The sequence below is a fragment of the Grammomys surdaster genome, unplaced genomic scaffold (genome assembly GCF_004785775.1).
Source record: "Grammomys surdaster isolate TR1022 unplaced genomic scaffold, NIH_TR_1.0 195, whole genome shotgun sequence".
NCBI classification, from domain to species: domain Eukaryota; kingdom Metazoa; phylum Chordata; class Mammalia; order Rodentia; family Muridae; genus Grammomys; species Grammomys surdaster.
In genome coordinates this window covers 1,363,388-1,375,240 of record NW_021604640.1, presented here as the reverse complement: position 1 = coordinate 1,375,240, position 11,853 = coordinate 1,363,388, and the positions used below count along the sequence as shown (strand labels likewise).

General features: G+C 39.8%; 1 pseudogene; it reads right to left on the bottom strand.

Annotated features, from left to right (window-relative positions):
• Window positions 1-7,317: 7,317 nt before the first annotated feature.
• LOC114623247 lies at window positions 7,318-8,281 on the bottom strand (annotated as a pseudogene).
• Between the last annotated feature and the right edge of the window lie 3,572 nt (window positions 8,282-11,853).

The window sequence follows — 11,853 nt, the reverse complement described above, 5'->3', positions numbered from 1 at the left end:
GAGACAGTCAAAAGTTCTAAACAGTTTATTGTCATGGCAGAAAATGGATGTGCAAAACCATATTCCACTTCTCAGGGTGGGCGTGAGATTAAATACATTTTACAGAGACGAATATCTGGGAAGGGAAGCTTATTGGCTACGCCCTTTGGGCCTCTAAGTGCCTCATTAGCATGGAGAAAACTGTTTTGGGCCTACGTGACCATAGGACATGTTTCTTTTATGTGAGAAGCATGGCATGTGTTCCAAGTCAGGAGTCTGGTAGAAAGCTGGGAGCTGCCCAAGTAGAAAATTAAAAGCCAGACTTTTCTGTAAATTTGTGTATTTGATAAACTTTACAATAAACAGAATATAAAATGCAGAGATGACCCACCACATGTTTTTATGTTGTTCTGTTTATTTTCTTTTTGTTGTTGTTGTGATTGAGAAAAAACTAACAGAAGTGTCAAAGGAAAAGACCAGATCTAGATGGTTTGTATGGTTGTAATTTCCAGACTATTCAGAGAAAAAGGAACAAGAGTCATGAATTTAGGAGACTCTTTACTTTGTGATGTCAAAACCAAACAAAAGAAAACAATCTTACTTCACTACTCTGAATTTCCACTGCTCTTACTATGAAGTGAGAGAAAATGTCATTCTTCAAGAGAATACACTATATATTGAGATTAAACTTTACTATTTATAACATTCTTTCATCTTTCTGAAACATTACTTTGACAAATAGTTTATGAGAAATATGTTGTAGTTGCATCTTACAACTTTGAACTTGAATTTTCCTTCCAAATTTAAAAATCTTTAAAGAAAACTTAAACTGACCAATAGGGCAGGGTGAGTAAAAAAGTCTCTTATTTTGCCTAACATTTGGGACAAAAGTCATATATGGAGGCACCACAATAGTAGAAGGGAAATTTCTTGTTATTTTGTCTTCGTTTTTTTTTTTTCTCTCAGAGATGAGGACCACACCTAGGTCCTTGCACTTGCTAGGCAAGCACGCTACCACTGAGCTAAATCCCCAACCCCAGAATGAAACTTTCTTAACTTTGGAAATAAATGGTCAATTAATTGACTCTTATTTCTCATGACTAACTTAGTTTTCTTATGGAGATGCTAATTTTCAAAATGTAAGGTTATCCATGTCAGATTATTTTCAAAGCAAGTGTTAAAAATTAGCCACACTATTTCTTACTAAGCCTCTGCCATGTTGATCTGCTAAACATGGCCATTGTTCTGAGTTCTAATTCAGAAAAGCTAACTTTTCCTTTTCCTTTTTCTACATCTGTTTCATTTGGACACTGGCTAAAACCTGGGAATGCTTTACCTGATGGTGTGGGCTTTCTCATTCTTTTTGTGAATACCTCTTCCTCTTCCTCCTCCTCTTCCCCTCCTCCTCCTATTCCTTCTCTTCCTCTTCCTCCTCCTCTTCCTTCTCTTCCTCCTACTTTTTTCCTTTCTTCCATGTTACTACAGCTGCCTGCCAGTGTTCACTACAAAAGTATGATTCTCTTTCCTTTTTTCACCTTCTTCCTCCTAACAGAGATTTTTCAACTTGCTTACCCTGTTGATTTTCTCTCAAAATCTAATAAAATTGTCCTCGAGATAAAATAAAATAAAAAAAATCAAAAAAAATCTTCTTCACGTGTCTTTAGTCAAAATTTGAGAGCAGATGAAAGATGGTTATTTTTAAAGCATGGCAAATATTTCAAACATAAACAAGAGAATAGTAATTTAGCTTGCCTACTTTGGCTACAAAGGTCATGACAAGTACTGATTTCAAAGCTATGTGTACCTAAGACTGTGCTATATGAATAAATATAATTTTTAAATGAAACAAAGCATAGAATGGTATAAAGGACATCCTTTCATTTCTAGTCTTATGTATTGTCCTACTGGGCAAAACACTTTTACTTAACAAGTATTCAGCAGGCATAGTGGTGGTGTAGAACTATAATCCCAGATAATTTAGAGACTGAGTCATGCGGTCTTAACACATTAGACACAGGCCTTGGCTACTGAGTGAAAATTTGACTCTTGTGATAAAATGTTTGATTTTAATGTACTTATGTTTTAATTCAAATAGTTACATATGACTAGCAGCTATGGTAGGGAATTGTAACCTGATATCCTAGCCTAGAACATGGTTTCAGGACTCACATAAAAGAAACATGTCCTATGGTCACGTAGGCCCAAAACAGTTTTCTCCACGCAAATGAGGCACTTAGAGGCCCAAAGGGCATAGCCAATAAGCTTTGAGTCACTTGAGTGACTCAAACAAGTCTGGAGAAAGATACCAAATACAATTGAAATTACCTGCTAATATTTTTGATTTTACCAAAATCTAACACAGCTATAGCAAAACAACACGTTACAGCTAAAAATAAATCAAGGACTTTACTGCTGATTTCACATTTTGCTGTTACATAGGTCAACCAAGAGAGCCCTCACTGACTATATATTGCCACAAGAAAACTACAGACAACTTACAGCTACCTATAAATATAAAAGAGGACACTTACAATGACCAGAAACTGGAAAATCAATCTGCCTGTCTAGCACAAATTTATTGAGCAAATTCTTACAGGGTAGACTGTCTATGCAGGATTTTATATGTTCTTTTTGGTATCTGGCTGAAATACACAGTTATACATGAAATAAATCTCCCTTTAAATGAACAACAAGATTAGAATGATTTAGAATTTTGAGCCAAGGGTTTGCCACCCACTGTTTTCTGAAAAAAATCCTCACAAAAAAATTATACATGAGGTTTATTTTGAACCTCATGTACAATTTAACCAGATGTAGAAATACTTACACTATTATAAGAAATTAATAACAGCAAATAAATTTTATACAGTTGAATTTAATTTTATTTTATATCAAGATCATAGATTTATATGTGATTGTAACATATAATAAGGAAACATATTTTGTAAAATGTTTCAAGTTTAAAACTTTGGTACTAGGAAAGAAATTTTCAATTTCCTTAGTGGTGATATATAGCATATTATACATAGGGGTATATTTATAATGATATATGAAGTATCTATCATTCATATTATCATTTATTTGTATTCCTGGGGGTGGGTAGAGGCCCATATAATGTTCATCAGTTTTGTACATTCAAGTGTGCATAACCACAGTCAGATAAGGACCAAACACACAACAGTCTCATTTATTCTTTCTAAACCATACTCAACTCTCTTGTCCTTTACCCCATGACTATCTAGTAATATGTCTTCTACCTGCAAGATGTTTTGTCTTTAATCATCTTCATGAGGATGCCATATATGTATTACTGTTTACAGTATCATGTTTTGTTGTGGAGTTATTCACCAGAGAAGACTGTTTGCACATGAGTTTAAGCCAATAGAAAGTCTTTATTAGCTGACTGGCAACTGAGTGTTTGCGATCCCAGTATATCCTTTCTCAGGGAGAGCTTTTAAGAAAAAAAAAATAAAAACCATGTTTTGTGTTGACATAATTCAATTTACAAGAACAATTAGACAGAAGTACAGAAGCCAAAAAAAGCAAGGTTAGTACATTTAGAAATGTTCCTATAACTAAGGGCTTTGATGGATTACGTTTTTATTCTGGTTTTGGCAGGTGATTCTGTTTTAAGTGCTGAGTTTAACATCCAGAATGGTACTTTCATTATGGAGTCAGTTGTGCTAAAGTCTGAGGACCTACTAAGGTCTGGAGTCCTGTTACCTTCCCCATTGATCTCAGTGAATGAGTCAAATCATGGACTCAATGCTGCTCTAAAAAGCTACTGTTGGTCCAGAGGACAATTAATATTAATGAACAGAAACATAATTGGCCAGATAGTTTAAGATTTAAGGGCCTGCTGTTAATCTCAATTAGAATGAGAATTAAAGGCCCAGTTAGTGTTGATAACAGAAGAGTTAGCCAGGGGTACTAAGAGAACATAGGCTGGTATTAATTATGTGACATAAGTTTTCATCTTTTTCTATTTTTGAAGTTTTTATTTTAATTTTCCAAACATGACAAGAATTTTTTAAAATTACCCCTGATCAATTAGCACAAATATAATGGATTTCTCTAAAGCTATGCATAGTTTTCTTTATCTCATACAAAGAAGTAAGTTTAAGCCTTTTCAATTATGTAGGATTATTTATACAAGGGAATATAAGTGTTGTTTTAATATTTCTATGTCTTGATTAACCTGTCTACTTAGTGTGGAAAGCATCAGAAGAGGCATATTTTAGTTAACCATTGTTACTTACTCACCAACTAGTCTTAGGGGTATAGCAATAGTGCTGTTATCTAGATGAACACACACCTTAAAATAGGGTAGAGAGGCAAAGAGTGGATGAGTCTGGGGGCCAAATGAAGCCTTAATATTAATAGGTCCATAGTCCAAAGATAGACAATTTGGCAACATCCATGGCTTCCATTTTCTTGACCTGGGTGTGGTTCATCCATGGTGTAATGCCAGCTATGCCTTAACAACCATAGGAGTGGAGAGAATCACTCTGTAGTCGTTTTCATTTGGTTTCAGTGTCCCTTTGGTTATATGCCTGATACAGAGCCTATCATTGGATTGAAACAAGAAGAACTGGTAATGGACTTGGAAATTGGCTGGATCTCTTGCATAGTCCAATGAATAGCCTTTCTGGAGTATTAAAGTGCCTATAATGATTTGAGAATAAGATGGTTAGAGCGTTCTGTCAGCTGCTGGTCTCTGAGCCTAGAAAGCAGTGGGGGAAGGCTTCCAAACATAATCTCATAGTGGGTAAATTACTCTCTATATGAGGTGTAGCAGGCCAAAGCAAAGTAAAAGAAGGAGGCTTATCCATCCATTGCTGGGCTCTAATGACTTTTGTTACACTTTCTTTAAATGCTGTGTGTTTCTGTGGTTTGTTTATTTGTTTGTTTTTAACCTGCCCAGTGCTCTGTGATCTATATGCACAACAAAGTTTTCAGTCTATGTCTAAAGCTTTAGCTATTAGTTGTGAAGTTTTGGCTATGAAAACTGGGCCATTGTCAGACCCAATTGCTAGGGGGATGGCAAATAAGGGGACCAGTTCCTGGAAGAGCTTGTTAGCTACTATGTGAGCATTTAGAGTCCAGGTGGGAAACACCTAGAATAAGTATGTATAGAAACTAGCAAGGACTTTTATCCTCCCTGACCAAGCTAGATTTTGGTGAAGTTTATTTTCCCAGAGTTTGTCATGATGTTGGTCTCTCATTTGGACACCCTCCTAGGTAAGGGCTCTATGCTTTGGATTCGCTTGAGCACAAATCGGGACATTTGGCTGAGACATTTCTCCTTAAGTTATCCAGTCTAGGTCTAACATTCATTAGTCTGAAAACCACAGAAAGTTTTGTGTACTCCAGATGAAGGCCTGGTGAAGGTTTGCTATCAACAATCCTGCCAGTTGTTTCTAGGGGAATATTTCCTTCTATAAATATGTGGGTTTGAGTTGTGCATTTTTAATTTACCATGGAGCCTCAGGCAGTACCAGGTGGTGTTATGTTATCAAAATATCAATAGGCCATACCAGTCTTGGGGCTATTTTTCAGGAAGCCAGTTCAGCAGCCTAGCAATAGCGGACAGTAATTTGTAAGGGATGACAAACAGCTTCTAAGAGGGCCAAGATTAATTAATGTCCTTTTTCCAGTGGTGAAAAGCTCTCTTTCTCCATAGATCATAGCTTGAACATGCCCAGCCATAAAAGCATACCAATGGATGGTCTGTGTATATGGTGGTGGACTTTCCTTTTCTCCATTTGTGAGCCTAGGTCAGATCAAACATTTCTGCTCTCTGGGCTCTCTTGGGCCCAAATCATTTTAAAGTTACTACTGTAGCTCCCACTGCTTTCATCTTTCATATCATGACAGTTGTGGATGAGCACCTGAGTCAACAGGCAAGAAGGAAGCCCAATTGATGGTGGAGAGCATCTCAAGCCAGACTTGAGGTTAGCCTGGAGTAATGCCTTATACTGGGGCACACTGTCATTAGACAGCCAGCATTATGGTGCTTTTCCTGGGACCTCAACCTTGTTGTGGGGTAATATGAGTATGAGATCATGACTCAGACTTTACTTGGTTGTTTTCTTTTGTTAAACAGGCAGCATCTACCACAGCTCTTACACAAGTGGGCCATCCTGTATCTAGAGGGTCCAATCATTTGGACAGGTATGTTACAGGGCATTTCCATGGCCCCAAATTTTAGGTTAACATCCCCTTTGTATTTTGTTTAGTCTCAATCCAGATTAGGGGTTTAGGGTCCCTCTTTGTGCTGGCTTTGCTATTTCCACAAACTGATATCTATAGGTAGCAATATCCAGCTGCACTTAAGAACTCTTGAACCTATCTCTTACTCTTTGGAGTTGGGACCCAAAGGATGGTAGGAATCCTATGTTGAAACAGCCTCCTTTGCCTCCCTTCACTTGGTACCCAAAATAGTAGCCTTCTATAAAGTTGGTCTTTCTTACTCATTCTTCTGTAACCCTAGATCTGTTACTCTTTTTTTTTAATTTTCTAAATCTCTATAAAATGATAGGTTCCTAGTGTGAAAGACAATAAACAGTGAGTTGAGGGTCATTAGAAACATCTCAGTAGTAAAAATCTCCCGCATCTGTCTTCCCCGTCTATATGCTGTTCAATTTAATGGCACAGAGGAACCAAAATCAGATTTCTACCAACCCAAGACTAAGTAAGACATGCCATGATGTTTTTTAGGGAAACCGAGCTTCCTCAACTAAAATAAGAAAATCAAGGTGTAGAGTGATATGCCATTTTTCCTTCCCACTTGATTTGCTCTCTGATGATCAAGACAAAACAGCATCAGAATCTCAAACTCCTGAACTAGTCTTACCTTGCTAATGGGGCCAAGAGTAGGAACTTGTACTCCTGTACAATTATTAAAAAAAAAAAGACTTTATATAACAGGATCTTAGGGCTCTAGCTTCTCTGTATTTGCAGTGAAATCCACTAATGGTAGGATAGAGATTGGAGGAGGAGGTAGAGACATCCATTACAAGACAACATGACAGTAGAACCCTACCTAGACTTTAAGGAATTGATTCTACTCAGGCAGGAGCAAACTGACATAATTAAGTTTCACACTTACAAAACTATCACTCAATTCAGGAACAAGCGGCATTTGGTTGTTGATACAATTCCATCTGTAAGTCCTAACTTTAAATTTAGAGAAGAAATACACTCATTGCATTAATATTATGGGTTGGGGTTTCTTACATGATTCCTAAATCCATCGACTATTTAGTTTTGATGCAATTTACAGCTATGATAGCAGGACTAACACAGGGAGCCCCGGTTCAGGTAAGGCCTTTAGTTTCAGAAAGTCCATCGGTCGTGTAGCTGGCTGTCATTGCTAAATCTGTTGCTTGCAGAGGCCTCAGAGCTCTGGGTTTGCCGAGTAGAGTCCTCACCATTTAAGCTCTTCCTACATACTGGGCATGTGTCATGCAGTTCTAGCCACGGCATGATGCAGCTGCTGTGAAACAAGTGGTTGCAGGGTAACTGCAGGACTTTCTCCTCAACTGTGTAATCCTCCTTGCACACTGGACATTCTAAACCCTTATTGACTTATTCCTGAGTTACTGTCACTGTCGGGAGAGACGTGATCTTCTCCTTGTCAGCTGGAGGGGGACCTGTGTTTTCCAGCTGTCCCAGAAACTGGGTTACAATGGCATCAAGCCCTGTCTAACTCCAGGCATAGTCCCCAAGGTTGGAGTGCAGCATCCCGCTCCAAGAAAAGGGGTCTGAGTATCCAGGCATGGCAGAATTTGCAAAAAATCCTGCAAAGATCTGTTGTATTATTCCTTCAATAGCTGGTGACCTGTCGGGACAGGTACTTCCCCGAGACCTGTATCTTCTTGTCATTGGCAACCTTGGAGGCCGACTTGGTCCCCAAAAGTCAGTGTGAGTTTGGTGACCTCTCTCATTGGCTCTATTTTCTTGGTCCAGTGGATTGCTACTTAGAAATGGTCTAAAATCTTGTAAAAACATTGTGTGATCCAGATGGTCCCAAAGCTCCGCAAAATGTGTTGTGCTATTGTCTGTCCGGCTTCCAAAACCACCTAAAAAATTTAAAATGTGTAGTTTTTCCTGGTTGTGGAAGAGACCAACTTTAGATTCTGGAATCATCTGTCACTTCCTCAATAAAGCCTGATTCACATCTGGGACATACATATTCCGGTAGTTTGGGATTGACTTCGCCCTTACAAAAGTGGCAGAAGAAATGGTGCGCGGAGACAGCGGAACCGGAGTGCGGCCCCGCCGCCGAGGCCTCCGCCATGTTTCACCTCCGCCAAGAATGTCCAAAAGGGTGGCCGGCGGTCCCTCCTCAGGCCGCTACCTCCTGGGCTGCGGTTGCCACCGCCGTCCCCCCCTCCGTTGGGTGGCCCGCCGCTCCAAGGCCCGCAAGGGTCACGTGAGTCAGCCTGGTCCCGAGAGGCCCGCCCGCCAGCGGCCGCGCGACCCGCCTCCCCGCTCCAAAGGCAGAGGAGAGCCCTCCCTGATCTGTTACTCTTGCAGTAGTCCATTAGTAATCCTTTTATAATGTATTTCCCAGGAAACATCTGCTAGAAGAAAAGGAAGCATGCATTTAGTGTCTTTAATTCCTGGATAACATCTTGCCCTCTGTAACTTCCCAGTGGGTCTATCCATTTAAAAGCAAATATGGATTGATTGACCTCTGCAATGGGACGTTGAAGTTTGCATCTTTAAGGATAAAGACAATGTACACCCATTTCTCTGGAAAAATCAACTCATGAGAGCCAGAAGTCTCAAGTTTCTTCATTGGCAGGAGGAGAGGTGTATTCCAAGGTGACTGGCAGGGCAGAGGATGCCTGTCTCTTCAAGCCAGGCAATAAGGACAGCAATGCCCCCTCTGTTTTCAAGGTCATTGGGTATTATTTAATTTGGACAGGGGTAGCTGAACTAGTTAGCTGAACAATTATAGGAGCTGGTGATGTGCCAGTTCTGGAGGATTTGTTTCTGCCCATACACCCAGGAATCTTTGTTGTCCATCTGAGAGATAGTCCAACTGTATATTTGCTTGGGATCAGAACTTTCAGCTAGGAGATACTTTTCTGACAGAGGATAAGACAGCAAGATATTGCTGGGTATTTGTAAGGCTAACTGTATCTCATCATCAAAGGAGACAGTGGCTTTCAGTTTAGGCAAAAGTTTTTGTCTCAATTAGTTCTCTCTTGTTAAACACCCTTTGAGCTACCTCCAGCAAATGGGACCTACTTATTATGTTTGAATATTTCTGATTTTTATAACTTTTAAAAAACATTTCCCTGTTTAAGTGTATCTTGGGGTGGGAGGGTATTTGCCTAAGCAACAGAAAGCCAATTAGCACATAGATGGGGGAAAAGTCTAATACAATGTCCCTGGACAGAAGTGCTGAGAACCAATCACAGCCAACAGTGACAGATCACAAATTAATATTTATTGTTTGAAAAGCTTTTTAAATATTTGGGGTCAAACAGGTGCCAAAGTAAATCTTTTAGCAGCTGTTTTTAATCTTCCTAAAAATGTAGCTACTGAAAATTGCCTAAAGTCTCCTCGGTCAGTGTTTGACAGAAAGGAAAATAGGTTTTGTCCAGGCTGTGCTGTTTGGCATGGATTCTCTTGCCATGTCCAGCAGTAATTTTGATATATATGTATATACAATATATATATCCTTTTTTCTTCAGAGAATGGTGAGTTTTACAAAACATTGGTTGAGAAGGAGACATTAAATATGAAAGAGAAAGAAATGGCACTTTCCTTTTTATTTTGGGCTCAGTCCAGGGAAACTTTTCCCCTTCCTCAGGGAAGCTTAACACAGGCATGGAGAAGAGGGAATGCTCACCAAGAGGAACTATTTCCCCCTCCATGTGTGTATTCCACTTAGATGCAAGGGGCCCTGGATGAGAGGCCAGCCTCAGGGAAACTTTTCCCCTTCTTCAGGGAAGCTTAAAGCAGGCATGGAGAAGAGGGAATGCTCACCGAGAGGAACAATTTCCCCCTCCAAGTGTGTATTCCACTTAGATGCAGGGGGCCCTGGATGAGAGGCCAGCCCCTTCCCATCTCCAATTAGGGACCAACTGTGTGACTGTCAGCAGTAGTCAAGCAACTCAAGTGCTCTTGGAGTGGAACAGGTTTTTGTTTGTTTTTGATTTCTCTGGGTGACCTGGCATTTAATAATAAATATATTTTTATTTATAATATACAATTACATTCATATAATATATAATGTATAATATACAATAGACAATATTTGATATACAATATATAATGTATAATGTAAAATATATAATATATAATTATGTATAGAAAATATCATCCTGAGTGAGGTAACCTAATCACAAAAGAACACACATGGTATTCACTCACTGATAATTGGTTATTAGCCCAGAAGCTCACAATACCCAAGATTCAACTCACAGACCACATGAAACTCATGAAGGAGGAAGACCAAGTGTGGATGTTTCAGTCCTTCTTAGAAGGAGTAACAAAATACTCAAGGGAGCAAATATGGAGACAAAATTTGGGTCAGAAACTGAGGGAGGGGCCATCTGGAGACCATTCCACCTGGGTATCCATCCCATGTACAGTCACCAAATGTAGATGCTGATGTGGATGACAGGAAGTACATGCTGACAGGAGCCTGATATAGCTGTCTCCTTAGAGGTCTGCCAGAGTCTGACATAGTCAGAGGTGGATGCTCACAGTTCACCATTGAACTGATCAAGGGGTTCCCAATGGAAGAGTTAGAGAGAAGGAGTTAAAGGACCTGAATGGGTTTGTGGCCCCATGAGGAGAGCAACAATATCAACCAACCAGAGCTCCCAGGGTCTAAACCACCAGCCTGGGAGCACATAGGGAGAGCCCCATGGCTCCAGCTGTATATGTAGGGGAGGATGGCCTTGTCCGGCATAGGTGGGAGAGGAGATCCCTGGTCCCATCAAGGCTGGACACCCAGTGTGGGGAATTCAAGGGTGGGAAGGTGGGAGTTGGGGGGTGGGTGGGGCACATCCTCATAGAAACAGGAGGAAGCGGATGGGATAAGCGGTTCCTGGGTGGAGGGAAAATGGGGTAAGGGGATAACATCTGAAATGAAAATAAAATACCCAATAAAAATAATTATAATTAAATAAATAAAAATAAAAGCAATAAAAAGAACTTAGTACCCCCAACAGGAGGGGGCAGAAATTCTAATCTGGGTAAGGGTAAGTTCTCACACCAAAGAAAGCAATACAGGGAAACAAACATGACAGAAATATATAGAAAAGACATACAGACATAGACACAGACACAGACAAACGCGCGCGCACACACACACACACACACACACACACACACACACACACACACACAGAGTAAAATACAAGCTGGTGTGGCTACCACACATTCATACACTTGAACAGAGAGAATCCAGTGACATCTCACATGATAACCAGTTACTTCTGACCTATTTTATGTGTCCAAATAAAAGATACTTCAATCAGACTTACCTTCAAAGGTGATAGACCTGGCCACTTTCTAATCTTTTTCCTTTTGGGACTGAGGTGTCAGACTCCTCCCAAGAGCTAGGCAGAGATTGATTGAAGGGCACCCCCTAGTGCCTTTGATCAAGGGCACCCTGACCTCCACACTCTTTTTTGATCTTCCTTGACCATTTCCCTGTCTCAAGATCTTGTTTCTGATTTGATTCTTCAGGGTTGGGGAGATAACCTGTGGGACACCTTTCAGAAGAGAAAGGAGGGGAATGGGAGGAGGGACTCTGTGAGGGGGAAATTGGGATGTAAAACAAACAAACAACAACAACAATATATATATATATATATATATATATATATATATATATATATATAT